General features: G+C 30.4%; 1 pseudogene; it reads left to right on the forward strand.

Moving 5' to 3' along the window:
• The first annotated feature begins 1,003 nt into the window (after positions 1–1,003).
• LOC110659399 (omega-amidase, chloroplastic-like) lies at positions 1,004–4,794 on the forward strand (annotated as a pseudogene).
• The last annotated feature ends 4,083 nt before the right edge of the window (positions 4,795–8,877 follow it).

An 8,877-nucleotide genomic window follows, 5' to 3' on the forward strand; every position in this document is an offset into this window, starting at 1 on the left:
TGTGTAGGATCCTGTGCAACTTTCGGCAGAGTTATAGCTGTTTCCTAGATTCTTACATAAGCAGTTGCACAACTTATGTAGGAAGTTGTGCAACTTTCGGCAGGTCTGTAATTTTTCTGTTTTTCTAGATGCAGATTGCAGAGGTTGATCAGCTCCTTATGCAACTTTTGTCAACCTTCAAATTAAATAATTTTAACACGTCATTTTTGGCATCTTTGGACTTATAATTCATTCTTCAAACGTGCAATTGACTCCTAATCCATCAAAAATACCATTTAACTTTCAAATCAAGAACAAATTCACAAATTAAATTAAAATTAACAAATATGAAAAACTAATTAAATATAATAACTAAAGAAATTAACTAAAACTAATCAATAAAAGAGTAAAATTGACTATGAAGCCTAACCTAAATAACTACATGATATGCAAATATCACCAATACATAATATATAGCATCTAAATTAAAGAAGAAAAAAGGAATGCTAGGATATAATATAAAAATCGATAAAAATATTTATAGTTATAGACATTTTTAATATGTATCTATTTCAAAAAATAAGTGTAACTCAAATATATTAATAATAAAGACTATTTTCTAATTTTTTTTATAATTAATAACATTATTTATTAATTATTTTAAATTTTATTTAATTATTTTTATTATTATTATTTAAATTTAAAAATAATAAAATTTCCAAATATTTTCACTATAATCTAAAAAATTAATTTAAAATCTTATAAAAAATAGAAAGTTAAAAGCGACAGTCAATTACTCTGTGATTTCTATATATATTATGAACTCAAGATATAAATATATATGTAACTATACATGTTATTTTATTTTTTCATGATCAGCGGATTTGAGCAAAAATTATACATATATAACAAAATAAAAGATGTTAAAATTCTAACTACACTAGTGACCAAGTGCATATATTCTAAGCTCTTCCCTAAAACTGAAGATTGGTAATTGAAAATTCTTGATGATTGATGTCAGGAAATGTGGAATAGCCCATTTTGAAATGATGATTTCTCGATTATTGCTAAAGACATAAATGCGGGAGGTGATGTATCCCCTTTAACATTCTCAAGCTGGTCATCTTTTTAAGATCACCATAGTGGGTGGCTCTATAGCAGAACACCCTGAGAATCTCTTTTACAATACTTGTTGTGCCTTTGATACTAGTTAGATGGAAAATTGATAGCCAAGCACCGCAAGGTATAATTATGCATGAGTCTGTGTGAGTTTTCTTGCAGTTTTCACTCTAGTTTGTACCAGGTATTTGAATGTTGTGGTTATACAGCTGTTGAGAATAATGGGTATAAAATAAGGTTTGAGGCATAATAAATAGCTTTTTTAAGGTATTAATTGTCCCACTAAATTGCTGCATGATTATGCCAATGAACTTACAACACACAATAAAGCTAGAAATCTACATACACTAATTTTTAAAGATTTTTCTTAATAAATTTTGTATGAACAAAATTTGGAGAGACAAGAAGAGAAGAAAAATTGTGTTTAAACTGAATAATTTCTTCTGTATTTAAAACATTTGAAGGGACATGACAACTTTTTAGACAAACATGTTGTTTAAATTAAAGGAAAAATTACAAAAATATACCCTGTGGTTTTACTCATTTTCATTTCAGGATTTGAAGTTTACTTTATGACAAAGTAGTACCCTGAGGTTACACTCCGTTAGCAACTCGTGGCATTTTGACAAACGCTGTTAGATTTTGCTGACATGACTTAAAAAATTAATATTTAACAAATACAAAATCATTAATTAAAAATAAGAAAAAAAAATGTAAAAAGATCTGTTACCGCATATCTTAGTTCCATCTTTTGATTTGTAAATAGTATTATTTCTATGTATATAAATTAATATCCCTTGTATCATTGAGTACTGGTGGTTTGGAATGTAACTCAATCCTTAGTTTGTAGGCATTGACCTCAAATTCTTCTTTGTCAGAGCTAAAATTGTGGGATAGCTATTTATAACCTATAAGTTCTAGCAAAAGTATTCAAGATGCTAACTTGATCTGTTTAATGATACTCTATCAACTATTATGTGTGTTCTACATTTTAGATATCTTCTTTTATGAGAAATACGTGACTTCCACGCAAGTGCTTGACTTGCACCTTTTCTATGGAAATATTCTTAATTCCTCTCAATTTAATATGTTGCATCAGTACATGTTCATCAGCGTGAAAAGAGAGTAAACAAACCTACAACAGAGTTACAAATTAATGGAACATGATTACTCTGTTCTACTCTGTTTTTCTCATAAAAAATAGAGTATGATACCAATGATGAAGTTTATACTAGCCATGAAGAACTAATGGAGTTTAGGGAGGGTTGTGGTTGAAGAAGAACGAAAGAAGAAGATGGTCAGAGGTATATATGATAACCTCTTTTTTTTTTTTTTTTTTTTTTCTAATAAGTGCTCTCGGTGGTTCTCCTAATGTTCTTGAAGTTGCAATGCATAAGAATTCAAGTTTTTGATAGCACAATCTTGTTATGTGCTCTAAATTAATATCACAATACTAATTTATCATTTACTGTATCTTGAACAAATATACAGCCCTTATAGATTTTATTTCATTAAGATGTCCCTCAATCCTTTGAAGATGAGTATAATGGATTCTTAAGCTATAGTAATTTTGAATATGTTTTGTCTTAATTAAATTAAGTTAAATTTCAAGCTTTAACAATAAAATAAAAACAAAATGTTTACTTGCAACTTAGTAAGCAAAAGAAAAGAAACTACTATTTAATGATATGTATACTACATGTAATACAAGGGACAAATGAATTGATAAACAATGTAAATCTTGAATAAGCCTCAATTAAAATCTAACAAAACTAGCAATGTCACAAGATGAAAACATGATGATCCTCATTGATGGTATTCAATGCCTGCAAGCCTACTTTTGCAAGAGTTGAGGTTCATCACCAACATCTTCTTTATACTTCTTCTTTTAATATATTGTAACCTTCAAGTGAATAATGAGGTCTGATGGATCCTCCAAGCACAAGGTTGCTCTTGATCATTTGATTCCAGAATTTTACTATACAGGTGGGTTTCAGTGTGTCAGATTGCTCTCTCTCTCTCTCTCTCTCTCTCTAATTTTTTATTGTTAAAAAAGAATTAAACACTTAAAAATATTATTTAATTGCCATGTTAGCAAAATCTAACACCATTTACCAAAATGCAACGTTTTGCTAACGGAGTATAACCTCAGGGTACTACTTTTTTACAAAGTAAACATCAGATTTTGAAGTGAAAAATAAATGAAACTACATGATACTTTTTTGTAATTTTCCCTAAATTAAATTAATTTGCATATATCTTCAACAGATATAATTATTTATTTTAAAATAAATTAAATTGGCATCTCTTCTAATAGAGGTAACTGTTAATGTTAACTAATATGTCTGTATTAACAGACACATCTATTAGTATTTATTTATGAAAACAAAATAATAAAAAAATAAAATTAATATATATTATTATATAATTCTACAAAATTCATTTTCCCTCCAATTCTTCCCTTCAATTTCAATGTTAGTTAAATTATCCTTCTTCACATCATAAATACTAAAAATTTATTGTATTTTAGCAATTAGGGAATTCTCTCTCTTTCCCATCTAACAATAACAACTGCAGATGCATCTTTCTGATATATACGTTCCTAAGAGGATTACCTTCAAGGAATCCAAGACTTTAACAGCAGGGGACTCTCCGATCATTGTAGACACGGTTTAATTTCGTTATCTCTTTTGGATTAGTTTCTGGTGATCCGTTCCTCGATCTTGAAGCAAGTACATGTATAAATTCTTGACTTGTTCATGCAGAAGTTGGTCGTATTGGTATAGGCCGTATCTGTTATGATATTAGGTTCCTAGAACTGGCAACGATATATGCAGCAAGAGGTTTGATTCAATCGTTTATCATGTTTAGAAATAAACTAAGCATTAACAATAACAATCTGAAAATATTAGGTGCTCACTTGATATGCTACCCTGGGGCATTTAGGATTGCCATTGGACCATTTTATTGGGAGTTACTGCAAAGGGCAAGATGTTACTACATTTCACTTATTGTTAGTATTCTTAAAAGATATAATGATCTTATGACAGAGATATAGAGAGGATCAGTGCTGATGTTTGCCTCTTGTAGCTAGTCTTGTATGACGACTGCAGCATCATACTGATTCATCTTTAATTTGTCATTTCATGTGTTCATGTGAAATAACAAACTCCCTTGTGCTTCATTTGCTTCACTCATTGCCACCAATACTTGTAATTCTCGGCTTTCTTATGCGATAATGTTTATGATTGCTTGATGCTAATCTCCCAAGGGCAGCTATATGTAGCAACTTGTTCACCTGTTTGAGATGTTGGTGCTGGTTATGTGGCTTGGGGACATTCCACTCTAGTAAGAACTGTGAGTTGATTATTTTTCTTAGCATTTCTTCTTTATCCTTACAAGCTTATGACCAAAAATAAGGTAAATTCACTGACAGTCTGGAGAAATTCTGGCTACAAGTGAGCATGAACAAGATGTTATCATATAAGAGATTGATATTCGCTAATTGAGCTGAGAAGGTGATTGCAGATTCTTGTTGCAGCTAGATGTTACTGTTTATTTTAATTTATTAATTGATTGTTTCTTTATGTTCTTTTCTTTCTTTTTGCCCCCAAAAGCAGGACAAGCCTCCTCTTAACAAAACAAAGACGAGGTGATTATTACCAGTTGGTGGACATCCAGAGGCTGAAATCTTAATCTCATGGATTGTTAAAGACTTCTGCATCCCATATTGTGTAATGAAAACAAGCATATCATTGAAAGACTCAAAATAAGTTGATGAAATCTCTATTTGTAATTGTAGAGAAAAAACATCAAAGATGTTTCCTTGGAGACTTAGCTATTAAATATCTTGCTAATTTTTAGAACGGTGAGATTTCGAGTTTGAACACAATCTTGTGCTAATAAATTTTCCAACAGCATTGGTATGATCGATCGAAGTGGCCCAGCAGTCCGTAAAAGTATAAAACTCTTGGGAGGAATCTTTAGATGATGTTGAAATAGGCCCAATAATTCTAGGTCTGGTCTAAGTCTACTCAAACAAATACAACAAAGCAAACGAGAAACAGCTTAGCTCAATAGAGGAAACTTGAAATGTGAGAACAGAGAACCATGTCCTAAAGCCTAAAACCATCAAAGCAAAGGATCTCAAGCGTGCACTAAAAAACAAAGCAAAGACCATTTCACTTGCATGTACTTGGACACTTCAATACAGTTCCAATTTAAAGGAGAATGAGAAACAACTAGGGTTTCTAAGAGAGAGACTAGAGAGAGAAAAAAAAACCATTTGATTTGGCTACAATTGTATCTCATATATGAAATATAAAGCATGATAGCTTTTTTTTTAGCATTTATTACATAAAACTGTTATATATACGACATATATATTTTGATTGTTAATTATGATAAGATTCATATAAAATTTATTATGATCAATAATCACAATAAAGTCCAATAAATATATATAAAAAATTAATGTCAACACCAAAATTTGAACCGTAAGCACATAATGAGCTTTAAGGCTAATTACCATTATTTAAAATCTGAAATGTCAATTATATATAAATTTATAATAACATATTCTTAATTACACACAATAATTTTGAAAATTTGTTGCTATAATAATTTTTAATTTTATAAATAATCATCTTTTACATTAATTTAACTAATAACTAATACAAGTAAAGCGCAATAAACAATTTCACATTAACTTTAATAAAAAAAAAAGACTGTAATAGATCATATATAGATTATTATTTTATGTAAATAATTAGATGAATTATAAGAGATAAATTATAATGTCCTGAAAATATGATATATTTTAATTATTTTAAGTTTTAGAATTTTAAATTTTAATTAAATTCGTCCCTATCTTTTTTATTGTTTTAATATTTTAAATAATTATGTGTCTTTAAAAAATTTATTTCAATTGTATTAAAATCTTTCTCAATAGAGAGAGAGAAAAACAAAAAGTTAGAGACCTAATTGAGAAGTTTTTGAACCTTTTTTATTGCAAACCCTTAATTATGTGAGGTTTTAAACTATATGGACAAAATGAAAAATGGGTTTGAATCATAAAGTTAATAGATTATTCAGTGCATCCGATATATATATACACTCTCTCCAAATATATAAGGTCTTGAATTTTTTTTGCCTAAACCCATGATACATGCATTTTGCATAGTCATTTAGGTTAAATTTCATGGTCATTTCATTCACTTGTTAGTCACTTTTAGCCAATTTTATTAGTTATTTAGATAGTTTTCCATAATTGTCAATTTTTAGATTAATTTGTAATTTTGCTTTGTTTTGTAGGAAAAATGATGTTTTTGAAGGACTAAAAAGAAATTATGCCAATGAAGAGTGATTCCTACAGCCAAAGATATCAAAAACAAAACTTGAAAGTTGAAGAATGCAAAGTGGCCGAAATGTGCATAACTTCCTGCATAAGTTATGCAGTTCTGCACAGGGAGAAGAAGCAATTTCCCAAACCTGCCGAAACCTGCATAAGTTACTGCATGACTTGTGCAGATTTACTCCTTGCTTATGCAGCTTCATGGAAATGTGCATAACTTATCGCATAACCTATACAGATTTACTCCTCACTTATGCAGCTTCACGGAAAACTGCATAACTTATGCAGTCTCGTACTCTGCTTATGCAGCTTCACGGAGGAAACAATCAAAATGGCCGAAACTTGCATTAGCTACTGCATAACTTATGCAGATCCATTCTTTGCTTATGTAGCTTCACGCAAAGAGCCCTAAACCTGCCGAAAACTGTATAAGGGCCTGCATAACTTATGCAGTTTCATAGAGGACTCCAAAGCTTGAAAAAAACTGCACAACCAACCTGTATGGCTTATGCAACATCACGGGGAGCACCTGGAATCACCAATTTTGCATGGAATCTGCATAAGAAACTTGCACAACTTATGCAACTCTTCATAATGAGCTGGCAGAAGATTCCCTCATGTGAACTTCACCTTAAATGCACCATTTTAGGGCTACTTGTCAGAAAGATATAAATATGTCCTTATCTCATTTCAGAAGGGGAGGGAGAAAAAGAAGAAAAGAGCAACAGCAGAGGAGGAGTCAGGAAAACAGAGCATAAACGTCACTTCTCCATTTCTGAACCAGATTTGGAGTTTTCTTCCTTTCTTCCCTATTTCCTACCTTTCTTGCATTGGGTTTCTTAGTTCTTAGCATAGATTCAAGTTTTATTTTCATATTTACTAAGAATTTCTTGTAAATATTATGGATAGTGAGTAGTTTTTATTAGATTCTGGAGTTGGGATGTAATATTTGAGATATTTTATGGATTTTGATTGGGTAATCCATATTCTGTGGTTTTAATGAAGTTTTATCCATTTCTTGTGTGCTCAATGACATGCTTAGTGTAAGATCCCATTAAGTATTATTTTTAATCCATGGTTGAAGCACCGAAAGGAGAAAACCTTGTGATAGATAATCAAGAAATTGGACTTAATTAACTTAGATCTAGAAATAGACTAGGGATTAAGATAATTTACAGATTAATTAAAGAACTTAATAGGTCTTGATTAATTTTAACTCCATGAAAATAGGATTAGATTGATTAAGGCACTCTTTGTCTCACTCGAAAGAGTATTCAAGGGATTTAAGAATTAATCTCCTTAAAACCCATAATTTTCATAAAATTGGATAACCAATTTAAAAATCCCAAAATAGCTTGAATATGAACTCCCAAACTCCAGAATTGCCCTTTTATCATTGTTAATTTCTAATCGAATTTAATTGCTTGCCATTTTAAATCTTGCCATATTTGAATTTGCTTATTTTAATTTGCCACAAATTTAGTTGAACCTTAACATTGTTAATTAGATTATTAATTTTGCATATATAGATTTCACACTTCAATATCTATCAATATATTGCTTGAATTTCAAAAATAGTTCAAATTAGTCAATTTTTATATAAAAAATTCAATCATTAACATAACTCTTTGAGGGAACGATATCTTTTCTACACTACTTGTACGACCCGTGCACTTGCGGTTGGGCCACATCAAGTTTTTGGCGCCGTTGCCGGGGATTTCTTTGTTTAAGATTGAATCTTGATTATTTTAGTTGTTTATAGTTTTTATCTTTGTTATCTATTCATTTTGTGTTTGTTTGTTCTTTTTTGGTACTCTTAATCTTTGATGAGAAGAGCTAGAAGTACAAGTGACACATCCTTATTGTTTAATCCTGAAATTGAGAAATTTTGTAGAGCCAACAAGAAAGAAACCAGAAAAAGGAAAGAAGCCTTGAGAGCAACTGAAATTGAGTCAGAAATGGCTGATGAAAGAATTAGAATTGGTGGTGGTAATGCTGGAAATGATCGAAATAATGAAAATACAGCCCAAGGTGAAGAGGTTGTAAATGTTAATGTGCCTAGGGAAAGTATGATGGATTATGCATTCAATCGTTTTGATGATTTGAGAGAGAGTATAGCAAGACCAAGAATTGATGCAAATAGCTACAAAATGGATTTTGGGGTACTTCAAATGATTCAAAATTCTCAATTTGGGGGACATCCTTCAGAAAATCTACACACACATCTAAAGAAGTTTGCTATGATTTTTGATATGCAAAAACAACGTAGAGTATCTAATGATGCAGCAAGATTGAAGCTATTCCCATTCTCTTTGAAGGATAGAGCATTAGATTGATTTGATTCTCTACCTCACAACTCTATTACAGATTGGGAGCAACTTACTGATGCATTTCTTGCACAATATTTTTCACCTGAAAAAACTCAA

This window comes from Hevea brasiliensis, chromosome 4, assembly GCF_030052815.1.
Source record: "Hevea brasiliensis isolate MT/VB/25A 57/8 chromosome 4, ASM3005281v1, whole genome shotgun sequence".
Taxonomy (NCBI): Eukaryota; Viridiplantae; Streptophyta; class Magnoliopsida; order Malpighiales; family Euphorbiaceae; genus Hevea; species Hevea brasiliensis.